The 19,623-nt window shown below is 34.2% G+C and overlaps 1 protein-coding gene and 1 long non-coding RNA gene across 4 annotated transcripts in view; both read right to left on the minus strand.

Moving 5' to 3' along the window:
- Positions 1–10,420, minus strand: part of LOC117109254 (coronin-2B-like) — a 70,116-nt gene extending 59,696 nt beyond the window's left edge. For all 3 annotated transcript variants that reach the window (XM_033251518.1, XM_033251519.1, XM_033251517.1), the window contains exon 1: positions 10,270–10,420. The gene's annotated coding sequence lies outside the window, so the exon portion shown is untranslated. The remainder of the gene's footprint in view (positions 1–10,269) is intronic.
- A 7,963-nt stretch (positions 10,421–18,383) lies between these two features.
- LOC117109252 overlaps positions 18,384–19,623 on the minus strand; it is a 13,392-nt gene continuing 12,152 nt past the window's right edge. The window contains exon 4 of the long non-coding RNA XR_004445490.1: positions 18,384–18,984. This is a non-coding gene — a long non-coding RNA (uncharacterized LOC117109252). The remainder of the gene's footprint in view (positions 18,985–19,623) is intronic.

The raw sequence follows: 19,623 nt of genomic DNA on the forward strand, positions 1-19,623 counted from the left end.
CGTGCTAGAAAATTTCATTTTTTTTTACATCAATAAAATTTTATCTAAATATTTGGAATGAAATAAAATTAAAATAAACTGACATAGTAATCACTGGTTTAATAGGTGGTTTGTCCTTTTGACTGAGTCTGTTATTTTCCTCCATATTATTTCAATAAATATTCATATATTCATGAGTGGCAATAAACCCCAGGCGATGGGATCATTAAAGACATTATGGGTAATTATCTGTTGTTCACTCACTGATGAACTATACTCTGGTTTTGCAGCAGGTAACCATGCCGACCATTCAACTCTCACTTGCAGACTTATTTTAGACACAATTGGAAACACAATGTATTACCAGGGAACAGTTAAATATTAACTGTTCCTTGGTATTACTTTATCTATGCAAATGTTGTTGTACAGATAAACCAAGGATAAGCAACTAATTCATAGATACTACTGTACACTACTTGGAAGATTTCAATGTCAACACTATATCCTGCCTACTATCTATAAAATAAGTAATTTCATGGATAAATTCAAATTATAATTTTTAAATATGTATATTTATTTTTTGCATTTATCTTATACAATAATTTTGTTAAGATTTACTTATTTTTATTTTATTTATTTATTTTTATATATTTCTTTTTTTAAATTAAAATTGTAATACTTGCAATACTTTTAATTTATTTCCACTTTATAAATAATAAATAGTAAAGTATGCATTTTTCTATTTTGGTGATTCACCATACTGTAGTTCTTAAATTTTGACAATCCTTTGCAATTTGTTAATTATTAATATTCATATTTTTAGGTTTTGTACATTTCTTGTAATTTGTTGTGTCAAAATAAATAAATCAAATCAAATCAAATATGAAGGTAAATATCACATCTACTGTAAATGTATCAAGTACCATTTCTATTAAAAGCATGTTGACTTCAATTTTGTCGTGTTGAAATTGAATAAATCAAGTCCTCAATAGACAATACTGTACATCTGATTGTAAAGGTGGTTGAATGTACTAATACCAATTTATTTTCTTAATATTAAATGTGTTTGGACGTTAATCATGATATCAAATTTGTTATAAATTACTTTATCTATGACACAGGTTCGCAAAGTGCGGCCTGACAGGAATATTTTAACGGCACGCGAAAATGAATTAAAAACCCTAATGTGCGGCCCGCCAACCATCTTTAGCTAGAAAACACCTTATTTTTTTTACTGCCCGACACCGATTATCTGTAAAATGTACCATCAAAACTAAGCATAAAGCAGTATAAAAGCAGTGTATGAAGGTTTCTTGAAGCGCACTGGAAACATCAAAGCTTGGGTGCGGCCTTCAGTGTTACATCAAAAATTCACTTTGGCCCTCCAACCCATTTTTATAATGAAGACAGGCAGTAAAATCTGTATCCCATCTCATTATCCACATGGCCTACTGTAGCTTTAGGTACTTCAGGCACTTGTTTCACCTGTGCGCTGAACCATGATTTGGTCCCTTGCTGAATAACATTACCGCTCTCCTCAGTTTCAGCTGCAAGGTTGATGTAAGTCAATCAATACCGCATATTTTGGGGGAGATGTTTTGAAATCTAGACATATATTCCAAATGCATGCCAATATTCTATTCATCACTAGGGCCTTGCCAATAATAAGAATGCGCAAGAATGCTGGCCTAGGATTTGCTTAACTTATTGTCTCAAGGCCGATTGTTATTGATTTTTTATTTTAATTGAAAATTTTAAGCTGATGTCCATTAAAGTTTACTATCTTTATCTGCTGTCGGCAATAAAATTCATTTCTCAAAGGTAAATTGCTGTTCTTAGAATAAAAAATTTGGAATATGGATGTTGTTATGGCCTCAAAGAGGGTTCTAAAATCATTTGGGCCAGAGGTCATTTTGAGTTCAAAATATTTTTTTTTAAGAACATGAACCACCTTTATACTAGAGTTCCTCTGATATACAGTACAGTTTAAAGCCCACCCACCTTTAACACAAAATGTTTGTGTTTTTCTCTGTCCACCTAATACCTCCGAAAGTATTTCAAGTACAAATACTGTATGATTTTCAGACATGTTGCAGCTACCACCAACGGGATGAACATCCGCTACATTAGGACTCCAATTTGTTATCCTACATGTGCTTTTTGATAAACTTAAATACATTTTCTTGCTGATTACTTCTAAATCCCATAACTTACTTGGCGTCATTATGCCACGCACCCGATCTAATATGCATGTTAGATGTCCTACATGCTCACATTCATAGCCAGTATATATTCAGAAACAATACCACAACACCGCAATCAAACAACGAACACGTCAGAGTTAACACGTTATTATATAGAAGGCACATTTTCTACGATAAAGATAATTCCTCACAAGGACTATTTGGCAACACTCATGCAAAACATTATCTACAAAGAAGTCCTTCAGGAAAAATAATGACAATGTACTGTAAATATAACATCCTCAATGATTGCCTCCTCAACTTCCAATAACATTTAACTAGATGCCTCTCCACTTTTTCTCACTCATTTAAGACCGTGCAGGGGGGTGTTACTCTGTACACCATAACATTATTATTTAAAAACCAAATTACATGAGAAGTTCCCTTGATAGAACCAATACCAAACACTATATTTATCAGTTAGTATTTATCGGTAATTACTGAGTTTAATTAAATACCCGACTTGATCTGCTTTGGCTGAGTCTATACCTAATTGGAAAAAATGGCAGTTACTGTAAGTAATGTGTTGCAGCCATGAGGAAAATCAATAGGTACGCCACTTTAGAGTGTTTCCTACTCTTTACTAAGTATTATCACACAGTGTTACGTGATCATCTGATGCAAAAAAGGCATACTCAATGTAAATTATATGACTGATTAGTTGGCCTACTACACTAACAGTCATAGAAATCATGGAGGAATTATTGAGAAGATCACTCGGCAACCGATTTCTTTGACGCGACAAACCAATGTGTTCCCCGCCTTTAGAATTAGTTCTGTGTTCATTATTATTTTGTCCACAGATTGACTGGTTTGACTATAAAGCTGAGGCGGAGTAAAACTAAAAATTACTCCGACTTTGGATTTAATTTTCAAATAGTTACCCTCGTTAACCCTAAAATGACTTCATTTTATTATAATCCCCATTCATTCCTTAATTTATTATCTGTTAAAATTAGATTTATCAAGTTTTATCCAATTTATGGAAATTCAAAGTGAAATACCATACTTTTAAAGCTCATTCAAATGTTTCATTAAATCCGAAACTCTTTTTGTAGAAAATATTAATATATTTGGTATTTCTCGAAAGATATGTATTAGCTTCAAGATGGAAACAGTTGTGCAGCCATAGTGATTGAATGTAAGTAGTGCGCATTCAGAAAAGAAGTGCTCTCCATTTCACCATGTTAAATTTTTTTATAAAAAAGCCTGCCGAGCATTTTGGTGGCCGGGAACACATTAGAGTTCAAAGTTGTTGCGCAAACGTTCTTTAAGCGCTGCGGAAACTTTGCTCATGGCTCATTTGCATAGCACTACGTGCGCGGTGCTTTTTTGAGTGATCTTTCCAAAAAAAGAGAAAAAAACAATTTTTCATAAATATTTTGTTTTTCAATACCGTAGAAGACATGAGGGTGATACACTAATCATTTTTTTTTAATTCTTTATAATTCACTGCAAAATCCTCTGTATGGTTATGAGAATTTGATGAGCCATAAAACATAAAAAAGTTTTATGAGCCATAAAACTTTCCCAAAACCATACCGGGATTTTCATTCCAGGACACTGACCGAGGCTCTAGTCGACCCCTTCGTTTTGGACAACCCAAAGTCCCTTTTAAAGCCAGGCACTTACTGTACTGCTCCCCATAGTCGTATGCTAACGCGATTCTTTGGAGAACGCAATACCACAACGCACATCCAATGGATCGTTATTAATGATGCTCCGTTCAGACTGCCACCGAAAATCAGCAGACGGCATCGCATAATCTAAGGCTCACAGGGAGCGGAGTTGGATTCGTCTGCCGGAGGTCATACGTTACAGCGAGTGCCCGCCTTTAGTTTTATCTTTCTGAGGCAGTCTTGAATACATGTGAAGCATAGAACATTAACAAACATTACATGGAATAAGATGACAGTCAGATTGTAAGCTGCACACAGAATTACCCTACATACTGTACAATAATTGTGTGCATATCAAGTCTGCTTTCCGACATCTAATTACAGTATCATATTCAACTACAATTATTTCACAATATTTGTTGGCAATATTCTTTTTATGTCATAATAAATGTTGGCTTCAAATCATTACAATTATTTCATGTCTTTTGTCGATATCAGTTACTGCAGATTGTGTTTCTATTATGCACTACAACAATAATAACATACAGTCATACCATAACCCTGTACATCGTTTCATTATAATTATTGCCTTTCATACATTATAGCTAAATTATCAAATATTCAATGTCACACACAGTACCATATCATTATGCTGTCTATAATCTCTGTTTCTTTCATACAGTTAGTGAGAAGGCATGCATAACATACGTTATACACCTGTTGTTTATGTACACAAAGATGTAGCTTTAAGTATCACAGGCTACAGTAATACCTGCGTACTATTACTACAGTATACAGTGTACCCGCATAATGTATTGTAGGGTGTGTACGGAAAGCTTACTGTAAATGCATGTACACAATGTGTAATGCACAAATGTACAGTATTTATTGCTACGGTAGGCCTACAGTACGCCCCAATGTACAGTGGGCCAATAGGTGCTAAGCCATAATATGAACTGTGATGTTGTAGTTGGAGTTGTAATACTGTACAATCATCATAAAATTATACTAGAAAATAAAACTCAATATTCAGTACTTTTATGACTAGTTTATTTATGACAGTACACAAGCTTTCGTGCACATATTAGACTAGTACGGCTTATCTATTTTTCATAAAATTATAATCATCATTATTATCATCATCATCTTATCATCATCATCATACATATCAGTTTTAGTATTGTACCATCGTCACAAATAATCAGATTGATCTTCATTTTAACACTATCAATGTCATTAACATATTAATTTTGATTATCACCATCACTGTCTTCATGTTTTAACAGTATAGGGACTGCTGTAATGATTATAAATCATCATAAGTTTCAACATCATTATCAACATCATCAACATAATATTTTCATAAATATCAAATTTTATAATTACCATCAGTATGAGCTTTAAAATTATTACAGAGACACTGCCATTGCGTCTCTTAAAGAACCACTCTTTAAAATAGGCCAAATTAAAATTAGTATAAATTTATGTCTTCGATGATTCCTACCCTAAACAACAAGGTACAGTATGGTTAAACCGGAATCTCAAACAATACAAAACAAAAACAATTCAGATTTCGCTGATAATAAAGAACAAAATACTACATTTTTTGGCTCTATTGGTAGACCTACTATTGTAGGAATGACTGACAGCCCACTACTGTAGGCCTATATTATTGTCTACAGTATTTGAGAAGAGAATGTTTTCACATTGTTCTATTTTCAAATGAAAGTGAATATTACTAGTAGACCAGCAATTCTAAATAGAATTCCATTCTCAAACTCAGTGCCTACAGTAGCAACACAAATATTGTACAAAACATCACAATTATGTACAAGAAGTCAAAAGGATATAAAAGTTCAATTCTATATAGTGGTTTTTGGTATTATAATTAAATAATTCAGCATGGCATTAATTATTGCATCAACCTTTTATTATCAAGAAACTGGTTACATTGTTGAATGATAAGGGGATGACAGAGTCAACAAATTGTGCACGCTCAATGTATCCTTTTCAGGTTACCGTGCATGAATGGGTTCGTAGGCATAATTCACCGGCAGTGTAATGAATTGTTAAATCAGTTGATGAATACCGATGACACCAGGTGGAACAAATACCCCATTTATGAGAATAAATCTGTGACACACACACCTATAGTACACAAAAGGAATTGGACTTGTACCGGTAATTCTGAAATTGATCAAAAAATTTAGTCACTCATATTGATACAACTACAAGTCAATGCATGGTTTCAGTTTCTTTGATTCCTAAAATAAACACAAAAAAATATAGTTTACCGCAGGTACCACAGGTGTGCCGTTATAAATGATGCATGAGACACGAAATTTTAAAAAGATTGACCAATGCCTCTCTCAGCGTGCGGGATCCATTCATAGAGAAAGGCATTATATTATGGCAATATTACCGCAATATTTGGTTGGTATGAATGGTTTATGCCAGTAAAAGTTTTTGTACTGTTATTTCCAGAATTTTTCCAGAGCCTCTATCTGAAAATGGCTTATGTGTAATGAAACACTTTGAGAAAAGGGGTTTTAAAATACAATCTTGGCCTCAGTGTTTTAAATGAATAAATAACACAATGAAGACAAGAATTTCTTTAAACGTTTATTTAAAATGACTAAGGACCTATGATAGGCCTACTGGACTACGGGAATACGCGAGATAGGTAAAATGGGAACGGGCACAGAAAGGGCCACGCCAATATTTTTTTATATAAGCACCGCACTGAAGCCTCAAAATAAATCATTTACAGTAATCCACATTTTTATAAGATTACTAGGTTCAGTTCCCCTAGAATGCAACTGAGAAAAGATCCATGGTTCATTGTCTATTTCAAATTTGCGTTATCTCCCAAATGGTGGATACATTGAAGTGTTAATTTTCAATGGGTCGCAGATTCCTCATGGGTCCTGGGTGTGGGAGAGGGATGAGATTGGCATACATGAGATTGCCTTATATACTGATACTCATTCAATGGATCAAACATGCAATCAAAATTTATTCAGTGTAGTTTGAGCAGGAAGAGAGGCGCCCCAAATTAGTCTTTTAACGTTGGCACTGTTTTGAGAAACTCCTTGCCTAAGTCTTCTCAGATAAGGATTTAAAACTGGAGGTCCCGCGTACAGTACGCTTCTGCAGTCAGCTTGTGGACTTTTAAAAAACCTAGTTGTATTTTTCTGAAAAGTAGAGAGTTTAGCCAGTTTTCCCCTAGTTATGTAGATTAATTTATTTGCACGAAACGAAAGTGTTTGTAAATACGCATGCACAGTTTAAGTTTCATGCATGGGAGTCCTTCAACAGATTGTTCGCTTTTTTGCTTGTGTTGGTTCGCTTTTTACAGCAAATTTTGGAGTACGACCATTGCCAGTTTCTACTGTTTTGCAAAGCGAAATAATACGCAGCCAATCAGAGCTCAGAAAAATGTTTAATCGCGTCTATGAGTACAGAAGCGAATCAATGAATGTACATATTACAATGGCATGCCGACAAGTCATTAGCAACGCGGTTAGCAATGTTTGTGAAAAATGCATAACATGAACCATTTTGCTCATGTAATGGAAAATAACGAAGCGCTCACAAGACATTTTGTGACACAACTTTTCGTGTTGTAGGATAAACTTGGCTAGTGGAAAACCACCTCTACTCCTATGCTCCTGATGTGCAGTAAGCCTACAGTATTACTGTATGGATTGATATGAACAGCGAACTGTATTATTATTTAGCACAAGCCTGTGAGTTATATGGGTTTATTTTTTTTCCACTACTGTATCTTTGTCAAAACACAACATTAGGTTTTGATGAGTACCACCCCATCACCACTCCATATCATTGGTACTCAGCATACTGTAGGAATAGTATACTACTACATACAAATTATCTGAAGCCCTATTACTGTAACCTTTCCATACTCAGGCAAAATATTTCACAATAAAATTGAGGTTAAGAAAACACAGTGTCAGTACAAAAGAGTTCAGCACAATGACTTTCACCTTTGGGAAATATTCCAATTGTTGCGCACAAGGGTATCAAATAAATGGCATACTTTTCGAAACGTCTTTACACTATAATTTACATCATGTGTTTCTTTACTTCATATTTCAAAATAAGCAGTAAATACGATGTTAAAGGCAATGCCTGAATGTATTGAAAAACAGCATGAATGGGCCTACTTCAAGTAACCAGCATTTAAATGAAAATTTGGAAGTAAAATTTTGTTTTTGATTGTTTAATAATGGAATGCTGTACTAAAAATATTTAATGATTGCTTGATGAACGGAAAAATAAGACTCTAATATAGGTTTTGTTTCAAATCCAATACACTACAGTACATTGTTGGTCCCAACACTGGCTACTACGCTAGGACCTACAGTAACCAGGTCATTATATGGGCAACACATTCTGTAACCCCCCACCCCCAAGATGGCATGTTGTTTCAGTGGCAAATTGGTCTACTGTATCCATCAATTGGTGCGGATCGTTGCACTTTTTGGATATAGTAGTTAAAACTAATATTAGAACAAAAAACAATACCAAAACACATCCATATACTGTAAATATGAGTTTCATTTGGTCACAAAAGGTATAAATTCTATAACCATAGACCCTTGTGTCAAAAACATGATGAAGTGCTCCTGCAGCTTCAAGTGCCCATACTGTACTTTAGATATTAAATTTTTAAACATTTTTTTAGATGCAGGAAAAAGAGAAACTTATACAGTAACAAGGCCCTGCAAAGGAGCAATGATGAGAATTAAGCTACAGGTAGGGAGGTAGAAAGAGTTTTGAAAATCTTTAGGTTAAAGGATGAGGGGAAACAAGCAGAAGGAAGAGAATTCCAGGGAAACGAGGTTCGGATGATGAAGGAGCGAGAATTGGAGACGGTGCGAACAAAAGGCAATTTCAATAACGTGTGGCGAGTGAAGCAAATAGGGGCTGACCGGGACGCAAAATAGTAGTAAATGTGTACTAGATTTAAGAACTTCGTATCATACGATGCTCACATGGTAGTAACATAAATTTTATACTTATTTTGTACCGTAACTTTTCTTCCATTTGCTATAAAGGTACGGTAAATAGCATCATCCAATAAAATGCTGCCAACAGTGTGACATCAATGTCATTGAAATCACTCGCTGAATGCAGAGGAAGTTGGTAAAGTAAAGATTTTACAGTGTAGTGCTTTTATGAATATGAGTTAATTCTTTTTAGGGCACTAACATATCCCGTGTCACGGTTTTACATTTGATTTAACCTGATGTGAAAGTACAACTTCAAGTACTGTAGGGAGTTGTAATTTACAAACTCCCTGTTCAAAAATAATAAAAATCATGCCATGTCGATCTACAATACTGAATGATACATGATGGCGTGTACAGTATTACATTTCTTGGATTTTAATTGAATTTTATTGGGTTCACTTTTGAATCAATTTTACCAGCAAAATAACCAACCAGTAAAAATTGTGTGTTGGTACAGTAGAGTAGAAAAAAAAAAGGCAAAGGTAGTCAAGTCTAGGCTGGGCTTCTTTCAATGAACATAATTCCACTGTTCCAGTCCAGGCCTGGATTATGACTATATATGTATTGTTTTTTTGAATCCATTGAACTCAACTTAAAAGAGAAAATACCTTACTTTGCATGCGCAAGCTGGCTTTATATGGACAAATTTACCAGTAAAAATGTTCAATTGGGAGAACACTGCGGCAGGAAAGCAGGATCACAGCGAGCGATTTTTGAACGATGTTGTCACATTGGTGGCGGCATTTTATTGGATAATGCAATTTACCATACTTTTAGTTTTAGCAGTTAAGATGCAGTACCGTGGAAATCAGCCATGGCGTGATAGTATTAGTAAGCCCCTTTCTTTAATTTAACACCCAGTGTAGCTCACCTAGTCCTAGATCCGACAGAACCACTAGGCCAGAGGCCTAGCCTTGGTTTTTTTGGCCTTCAATTCAATTAAAATGTGACCCATTGACCCCACCGTAAAGGCCTTCAATTCAATTAAAATGTAACCCATTGACCCCACCGTAAACAGAGGATACTGCTGGCTGTGACAACCTTTCACTTATTATATTATTATAATATATATGCAACACACACCTACTTGAATAATAATCCTTGCACTGAAAATCATCTCATTTGTCGCATTATATTATACTTATTATCATGATAAATATACACTCCTTTGTAACTCGGCTGACCAATCATTCGAAGAACTGATGATCCTTCTCAACCTCAAGACTATCTTTACCTCATGTTCCACCACACCACTTTCACTCTCTCAACTGTCAGTGTCACCTTGCTTGCTGCTACCTTGTGGTTATCTGGTTATCTGCTGCTTCACATTTTGATTTCAATCACAAAATGTAGCGATAACACGCTATCACAAAATCAAATCTATAAACTTACCTTTTACTAAACTTAGATGACCAATATATATGCCAAACTGCACAGGTATATGAGAAATAATGTCTACCTATATTATTCAAATGCAATATACACTCAACAAATCGCGCTTTCTCTCGCCGCGCTCTCGATTGTTGTTTTGCGACCCAAAAAATTAAACATTTCATGCTTGAGTGATCATCCCACCTTTCACCTTGTTTATCCAGGGACTTTCCAGAATTGGGGGCGCTACATGACATTCAGTAGAAACGAGGTCAACGACTAGCTCGTAAAAATGGAATTTTTTTGTTTTTCACTTCTCTCCCATGCTTGAAAAACGTATGGCCATTTAACAACATAAAATAACAAAACCGGTGTCATTAAAATAACAAACACAGTACTGATACATGAATACCTTACACGATAATTTGTACCATTGATTTGCACCTAAATGCCTTCAAATTTAGGCCTGGCCTATGATATTTAACTTTAATGTTGGAAAAATTTCATCGGTTTTTTGGAACTTGTATGACGATTCCGAATTTATTTCGTCGCAATTAAGTCCGCTTGATGTTTATTAATTGACTTAGAAATTTAGAATCACGATAATTAAGTAAGTTGTGAACAAATTGTATTCATTGGAATGCATTAGGTTTATATACATTTTATTGACCCTTTTTCGTTTAAAAGGCTTTAGAAAAAGAGTCCGCTTCACTTTGGAGTGTGGAGTTCTGCACCTAAGCATACAAATGAAATGAAATAACTAAATATATAGAGGCCTAAATTCAAATTAGCAAAGCACAAATAGCCCCAGTTGGTTAGTCGTCTCTGACAATTGCAAGCCCGATCCCGAATATTGATTGAGCGCCATGGATTGATCAGGCTGTTTGTCGTAAAATTACCCTTTTTATACCGACCGTTTAAAGTTTAGGCCTACATAGGCCTTCAATTTTTACCTCCACCGAGAAGATCCCCTGTCTATTTGTTAGCACGATTACACAAAAAAGAAATGAATCATCATAAAAAATAGTATAATGGTACATAGGCCTAATAATCTAGTAAAAGATTAATTTTTGGGAAGAAAAGGTGAAAGGACAAGGTCAAGGTCACGGAAATTTTCAGCGCTTCTTAACTGCAAGAAAAGTGCTATACAAGCAACAATTAACAATTAACAAGTATACAGTGCACCCTCCAATTCGAGACCCTTCTAATTCGGAGACCCCCTCTAAGTCGAGACCACTTTTCCAAAGATCTAAATACCGATCTTCAACATTTTAACACAAAGCTAGCCCTGTAATTGGAGACCAACCCCGAGACCGCCCCAAATTTTCAGGTCCCAGAGGTGGTCTCAAATTGGAGGTCGAACTGTATAACGGAAATTAGATTTTTTTTTTCCCCCTTTGACTTACTCACGAGTATAAAAGAAAATAATGGAATCGCCCATATACGGCCTGTATATTGTTCGGTATCCAGGCACAAGCGGCCGGAGGTATGTGACGCGATCAGTGGTAAAATCTAAAATAATTGTAAATGAAAAAGAATCAAGTAGTTAACACTTGAAATGAGACAGATTAAGAAAAAAAAAATTTAAAAAAAATAAAAAACCGTTTGCTGCACGAAACATTAGAATTACTACCGTACTGTATATCCTAGACCTATAGCTGATGGTTGATGAGAACAATTTTTCGTTAGGCCTATATCATTGAAAAATCATTTGCTCTTAGCCTTCTACCTGACCGACGGTGAAAGGAGGGCTTATGGCTGTTGTACTTTACGTGGGATCATCTTTATTCTATAATTACATCGAATATCACGATTTCTTACATTTTTAGGCGCAAAGATCTTAAGACCAATAGCGAATTTAATCACCTAAATGGCAAGTCCTTCACAAAACATTATTTAATGTATTAATTATCATATTCACTTCCAAAGCACTGTATGCTTTCCATTACATTTTATGTTTTTTATTTTCATGCAAAAAATCAACCAACGTACTTGCCGTCCATTTTTAAGATTAAATTAATTTCTTTGATTTTATGTTTTATACATTTTATATCAAATTTCTTTGGAAATTCATAAATTGACATTTTCCTTTTACATAAATGTTACAACTGCATACACACAACGTTGTATAACAGTCGCAAACGTTGTGAACTTTGTGGTGAGGGTATGTAAAAAAATAAATAAATAAAAAATAGGTTCCCAGCGAGAGCGTGCTTGTCGTAGGTTCTTTTTTCATACTTTCAACTCATCCACGTATTCTGAGTTGGCAACTAATTTGAATAACTCAGATCTTACCAGTGGCTTTCCGTGTTGGCAATTCACTTGAATAACTGTGCAAGTAACAAATTGTTGAATTCTTTTTAAGTCTTATCTAGTATAACATATTGTGTAAACTTACTTTTTATTTTCATCTTTAGCTTATGACGCATCCCATCATTCCTCCTACCGGATTTACGTTCACAACTTACAAGTGAGACGATAGCTGTGTTTACAGCCCTCCTCCATCCCCATTTTCCTGGGGGAGTGGGCAGTAGACACAAAAAACCACGGTTAACACCACTGGATTGAGGCAACGTTACAGCGTTGCTTAGCCATAAATAACTTTATGAATAGGGCATACGTATCTTTGTTTCTTCAAAAGAGTGTTGAATATATGCAAACCGTGTACCGTACTCGCGCGAATAAGCGCCCGGGCGCCTAAAATATTTTGACTCCTTTTGAGGGGCGCTAATTCAAAACGGGGCGATTATTCAAACGGGGCGCTTATGAAAACAGAGTGGAAATTGAGGGGGCGCTTATGGAAATAGAGGAAAATTAAAGAGGTGCTTAAGGGAAATTGGAAATTCAAGGGGCACTTTTTTTTTAATCGAAGATAAACGAATGGTTTTGGTGAAGAAAATGTAATCGTCGAGAGAGCATGGCTCATGGCAAGAATGTTGGGGTATTTAAACAACAGCAGATGAAATTTGTGGTGGTGGTGGTTGGTGGTGGTGGTAATTGTGTGTTGGCCATATGCCAATTCAGATTAGCAGGATCATTGCAGGGTTTCTTGCTTAAATACGAGAGTGATGATGTCAGTTTATTTTTGTTGACTAAAAATGGCCATACAATATTTTAATTTTTAGATATTAAATACTGTAGTTCTAAATCCAAAAAGGGTAGCAATAAAACAAGAACGGGATTCTAAAGACGCATCAAAACTGAAGCCTTGTTAAACTTAATGGACTGATAGACCGACAGACAGATGGATAAATGGACTGACCGACCGACAATGCTAAAATAGATGCGAGTAGTTGATGCATAAAATTAAGTTTGTGATGCACTGTATTGTATTGATGATTGCTTTTTTTTTAGAAATCGAGGGCGCTTATTCAAACGGGGCGCTTATTTGCGCGAGTACGGTAATACAAATTGTTAGTTAGGTTAGACTGAGCCAACACGACGCCCTCCCTCACTTGTTATATCCTTTTAAGATGTTATTCATAATACAATACAGGTTTCTATTATTATGTTATTATACTTATTTATTTATTTTCATGGATGAATAAATATATGATTAAATGAATGAATAAATGTATTTGGAATGAAAGAATGAAAACGTTAAAAATATATGAAATATAAGAAATAATTTGAAATGATATGAAATAATGATAGACCTATAAAATATTAAAATAAATAAAGTGGGCGAATGAATGAGTGCTCGCGCGTGTTTGTGAGTGAATGAGTGTAATTAAATGACACTGTATATTATGATAATGTGTAACTTGTTTCAAAGTTATCAATCAATAAATCGATGAATCAATCTAGGCTACTTATCAATCCCATATACCACAAACAGACAGAAACAAAAACACATGACGTGTCTTTCTGGAGACAACGTGGTGCAGAGATGTAAACAACGGCAATGATGTTTAGGCAAACACATATAAATTTCTGGGTTTGAGGATGACGATTGACGGGTGAATATCAACTCTCCGACTAAGATGGATTTGTGAAAACATTATCATGAAACCCTTTTCCGTTGATTCTTAAATTACAGGCCTGATTAAGAAGGTAGCGAGTCGGCGATTTCTTAACAGTAGGCTTATTACGTGTGTCTCTGTTCATGAGCCGACAAAATAAAGCTTATTATGTAGTTAAACAATGGTTGTCAATGGACAATGGTTGTATATTTATATAGCGCCTTCCACAGAAATCCGTCTCAAGGCGCTTTTGAAACCACAGGAAACAAAGACAAAAGAACGCGAAAGCGGGGAGGGGGCAGTGCGCACCCCCGATTTTGAGATAGCGTCGCCATCACTACCGTGTACACGCAGGTACCCCGGCGTCAGTTTGCTGGGCTCCGGTAGCTTCCACCAAGGATAAGCTTATGACTCCCCTACCGTGCACTGCTTAGCTGGCGTCGCTACCTCAAGTAAGGAGGTGCGACTTTTCAGGGGAAAAAACTACAGAACAACTTAAAACTACAGAGAAATGAAATGTGGTTGTGAAATTCAGTTCTTCATATTTCATTGTTTAGGCCTATTTCGTTTTGTGCAAATTGTCTGTTATGTGTCATTAACTTGTTTCCGAAATATATTAATTATTACTTTGATTCACTTTAAAGTTGCTTCCCCCCCCCCCCAATTGTTTTTATCTTGTGTAATGCTGTGTGTGTTGTTGAATTTGGGGTTGGGTCAACCGGCTTAGCTACAGTGATTTGGTTCACTTTGGTTGACCTTGGTCTCCCCAAATTTTAGTTATATTTTTGTAACTTTCTATTATGTAGGCCTACATTATGTTGTTTAAAATACCTAATAAATAATGAAATGAAGTAAAGAATATATGAATCTGAATTTTAGTTCAAATCTCATTAGAACCATGCAGTTTTTTTTTTTGTTTTTTTTGTTTTTTTATTTTTAAATGTAATTAGCATTCACAATAATCAGTACATTTATTAGTGACAGACTTAGGTTTAGGAAGCAGGTAGTCATTACGACGACTTTTTTTTATATATTAATCTGTGAATCAAATTCGACATATAGGCCTACATGGATGTAATAGTGGATACAGTAAATGGTTTCTTGGTTTGAATTCTGTCGGTCAAGATGTAAGCACTCTTCCAAAGCATATTAAATCATAACTTTAAAATGTCACAACATTCTGTTGGCATCGTGGTGTGTAACGCTTGGCACTGATACGGTGAGACTAAATTCTTTCAAATTTCATGTCATCATGTATACTTTTTTAAAATAATATTTCACACGTCTAATAAGAGCACTAATTATGCTATATAGTACATTAAATATCTTCGAAAAAAAAAAACCCCAGGACTTTGATTACTTACTCAGCATCTGAACATTGGCGAACATATTTTACACGATACCAAAGTTTATTCTCCATACGCCTGCACTTCCTTTCTGTCCTCGCTCATTCAGTCTTTTATTTCATCGAACTCTAAAAGTTTCTGTCTTCCTCTACTCTTCTTCTCCTCTGTAACACCTTTAATCAAATAAGTAAATCATCTGAGCATTAATTGAGCTACTTAAGATAATATGCTTTACCTTAGCCGCTTATTTGCGCGAGTACGGTAATACAAATTGTTAGTTAGGTTAGACTGAGCCAACACGACGCCCTCCCTCACTTGTTATATCCTTTTAAGATGTTATTCATAATACAATACAGGTTTCTATTATTATGTTATTATACTTATTTATTTTATTACATTATTATATATTTTGTTCTGTAATGTTAGTTGAAAAGCTAAATCAAGAATGAATAAATGAATGAATTATGTTTATATTTCATGAGTAGTTAGGCCTATTTCTTAATTTTTTTCTTATAAGAAGATAATTATAAGATGATAAGAAAACGTTCAATAATTGTTAAGTCCATGGAATGAATAAATGAATGAATGAATGAATAAATGAATGAATGGATGAATGAATAAATGAATGAAAGAGTGAATGAACGAACGAATTAATGGTTGAATGAATAAATGAATCACAAATGGATGAATAAATGACTGAAAAGTGGGTGGGTGGATGACTGAATGGATATGTGAGTAAACGAGAAAAATGAATGAAGTATACTTTTATATTTAAGAACCAGTAAAATTTTGCCAAGACAAAGTGTTCTATTGTTGGCCAATTTCAGACTAAAAATGTTCTTATTTTTTTTTTATTTGACACACTTTTCGAAGATAGAAGATTATTATTGTACAGCAGTATATAACTGTACTGTATTTTAGAGAGTATTATAACATGAGGTACAGTTAAGACCGAAAGAATTTTACAGACCTTTTTAAAACATACTTACTGGATGTGACTAGGCCTAGCTTGATTTGTTGTTTTCTATTTAAGAAAAAAAAACACACCTCATGGATGAATAAATATATGATTAAATGAATGAATAAATGTATTTGGAATGAAAGAATGAAAACGTTAAAAATATATGAAATATAAGAAATAATTTGAAATGATATGAAATAATGATAGACCTATAAAATATTAAAATAAATAAAGTGGGCGAATGAATGAGTGCTCGCGCGTGTTTGTGAGTGAATGAGTGTAATTAAATGACACTGTATATTATGATAATGTGTAACTTGTTTCAAAGTTATCAATCAATAAATCGATGAATCAATCTAGGCTACTTATCAATCCCATATACCACAAACAGACAGAAACAAAAACACATGACGTGTCTTTCTGGAGACAACGTGGTGCAGAGTTGGTTTGAATTCTGTCGGTCAAGATGTAAGCACTCTTCCAAAGCATATTAAATCATAACTTTAAAATGTCACAACATTCTGTTGGCATCGTGGTGTGTAACGCTTGGCACTGATACGGTGAGACTAACTTCTTTCAAATTTCATGTCATCATGTATACTTTTTTTTAATAATAATATTTCACACGTCTAATAAGAGCACTAATTATGCTATATAGTACATTAAATGTCTTCGAAAAAAAACCCCCCAGGACTTTGATTACTTACTCAGCATCTGAACATTGGCGAACATATTTTACACGATACCAAAATTTATTCTCCATACGCCTGCACTTCCTTTCTGTCCTCGCTCATTCAGTCTTTTATTTCATCGAACTCTAAAAGTTTCTGTCTTCCTCTACTCTTCTTCTCCTCTGTAACACCTTCAATCAAATAAGTAAAACATCTGAGCATTAATTGAGCTACTTAAGATAATATGCTTTACCTTAGCCGCCTGCAGGTGTTTTGGTATATGTTTTTCTATCTTCCCAGACTTTTCCTTTATTGAACTGATACTGAAAATCTGAACCAAACTTTGTCAAGACACTCGTGATTGAATAATGTCACTCTTTATTCCAACTCAGAAATAGAATCACTGTGACTGATAGATTATTAATTATTATTGATAACTTTATGCAATATTGAAGTTAAAACTTTGTCACAAGATTGCCAAAGGGATCAGTTTAATAAATGGAATCCTATGGAAACTCAAAATGAATCTTAGTATGTTTTTGGGTTGTTAATATTAAAAACATTTTTTTAAGGTACAATATTCCACACGTCGATCATTTCGATTCTGCTTTTATTTCTTATGTTATTTTTAAGCTTTCACAACAATACATAAAGAAAAATTATAACATTTTACAATGTATTGTAAATGTATTATGGACTTATGTTTTTATTTGTTTTGTTTTTTTCTTTTTTAATCAAGAAGAAACTTAAGATTAGGTCCTGGGAACCCGTGTTGGCAGCAGTGTAGCACCTACCCTATACTTGCCTAGCGTAAAGGTATTATGATCGAATTCAACAGAAAAGATGGTAAATATGAAAGTTGATATGCGTCCACTAAAGTTCATCCTTTAGGGCTAACATAATTGGTAAATTAGGTGTACCCTCTAGGATAAGAACATCACGTTATTGACTTTAATAATAATAATAATAATAATAATAATAATAATAATAATAATAATAATAATAATATTAATATTAATAATAACAATAGTAATAGTAATAATAATAACAACAATAATAATAATAATAATATAATGATGATGATGATGATAATAATAATAATAATAATAATAATAATACTAATAATAATAATAATAATAATAATAATAATAATAATAATAATAATAATAATAATAATAATAATAAATGTCTTATAGAGCGCTTAATACAAAACAGTGCTTCTAAGCGCAGTAAAAGTAACCAAAAAATAAAGAATAAACGCAGAAAAACCATATTCACCGCTCCGTTCTCCAGCATTTTGAAGCTCCCATAATTGAGAGCTCGCCGGAACTGAACTCACAGGAGCTCGAGTGAAAATGGCATCTGACTATCCGATGTCAATCAGATTCAATCAGTTTTTGAGTATAAAACAAGAGGAGCAAAGTAATTTCTAATTTCAGACAATTTTTAAAATGTCAATTGACGCCGTCTCTTTAATAGCCTGTGGAAGATCATTCCAAAGACGAGCAGAAAACAAGATGAATGATCTATTGCCATAGAAAATAGTATCCGGTTTTAAGAAGTTTCTTTTGCCTAGAGGATCTTAATTTAGTTTTTTACAGAATGCATATTTAATTGTAATAACCATGTTCATCATAGTTAAATATTTTCTTTTTCGATATTATTATTTTGTAAAATTGATCCATGTATAACAAAGCTGGAGAGTTGCTGCATCTTTACAGTACTCAAAACATCAGGTGAATGAAGTATCTTTTGCTGTACCTTTCAAGTCATTGTACCTCGAGTTAGAACCTCCTCTGAAATAAAGGGTAAATGGTTGCATCAAACATCGTTGATTCAAAACTCAACGCATAAAAATGAAGATGTTGAGGAGTTATGTGATAATATTCCATTCATCAATCAACACATCAACATTTTCTTAATTGTCCATATAGCGAAGTGTCCGTGGCAGAATTATGGAAAGTGGTGTTACGGAAGCCTAGGTTACGAAATGTACGGTACGCCACCTCACCCATGAAGAGGATCAAGAATGTTATAGTGCATATAAAACGAAAAAAAAAATATATATATATATATGTATATATACTATTTAAATATATATATATATATATATATATATATATAATAGGCCTATATATATATATATAATCATCAAAGGAAGGTAAATACAGTGTTAGAATAAAGGACATAATAATACATCGTGTAGCATAGCTCTCAACGAAAGTAGCGATGTAAATAAAAGAATACAGAAATTGTGTAATAAAATGCCTCTGGCGGGACTCGAACCTGCGACCTCTCGCTGTCAAGGCGAGCGTCATAACCATTAGACCACGGAGACTTCATGGTTCAACAGATTCAAATACTACCAGATACACTCCATTACACAATAGGTACGGCTAGAAACAAATAGGTGCATATAACATAAATCAAGGTAG

The sequence above is a fragment of the Anneissia japonica genome, unplaced genomic scaffold (genome assembly GCF_011630105.1).
Source record: "Anneissia japonica isolate Jap-2015-1 unplaced genomic scaffold, ASM1163010v1 scaffold288033_len957474_cov176, whole genome shotgun sequence".
Lineage (NCBI taxonomy): Eukaryota > Metazoa > Echinodermata > Crinoidea > Comatulida > Comatulidae > Anneissia > Anneissia japonica.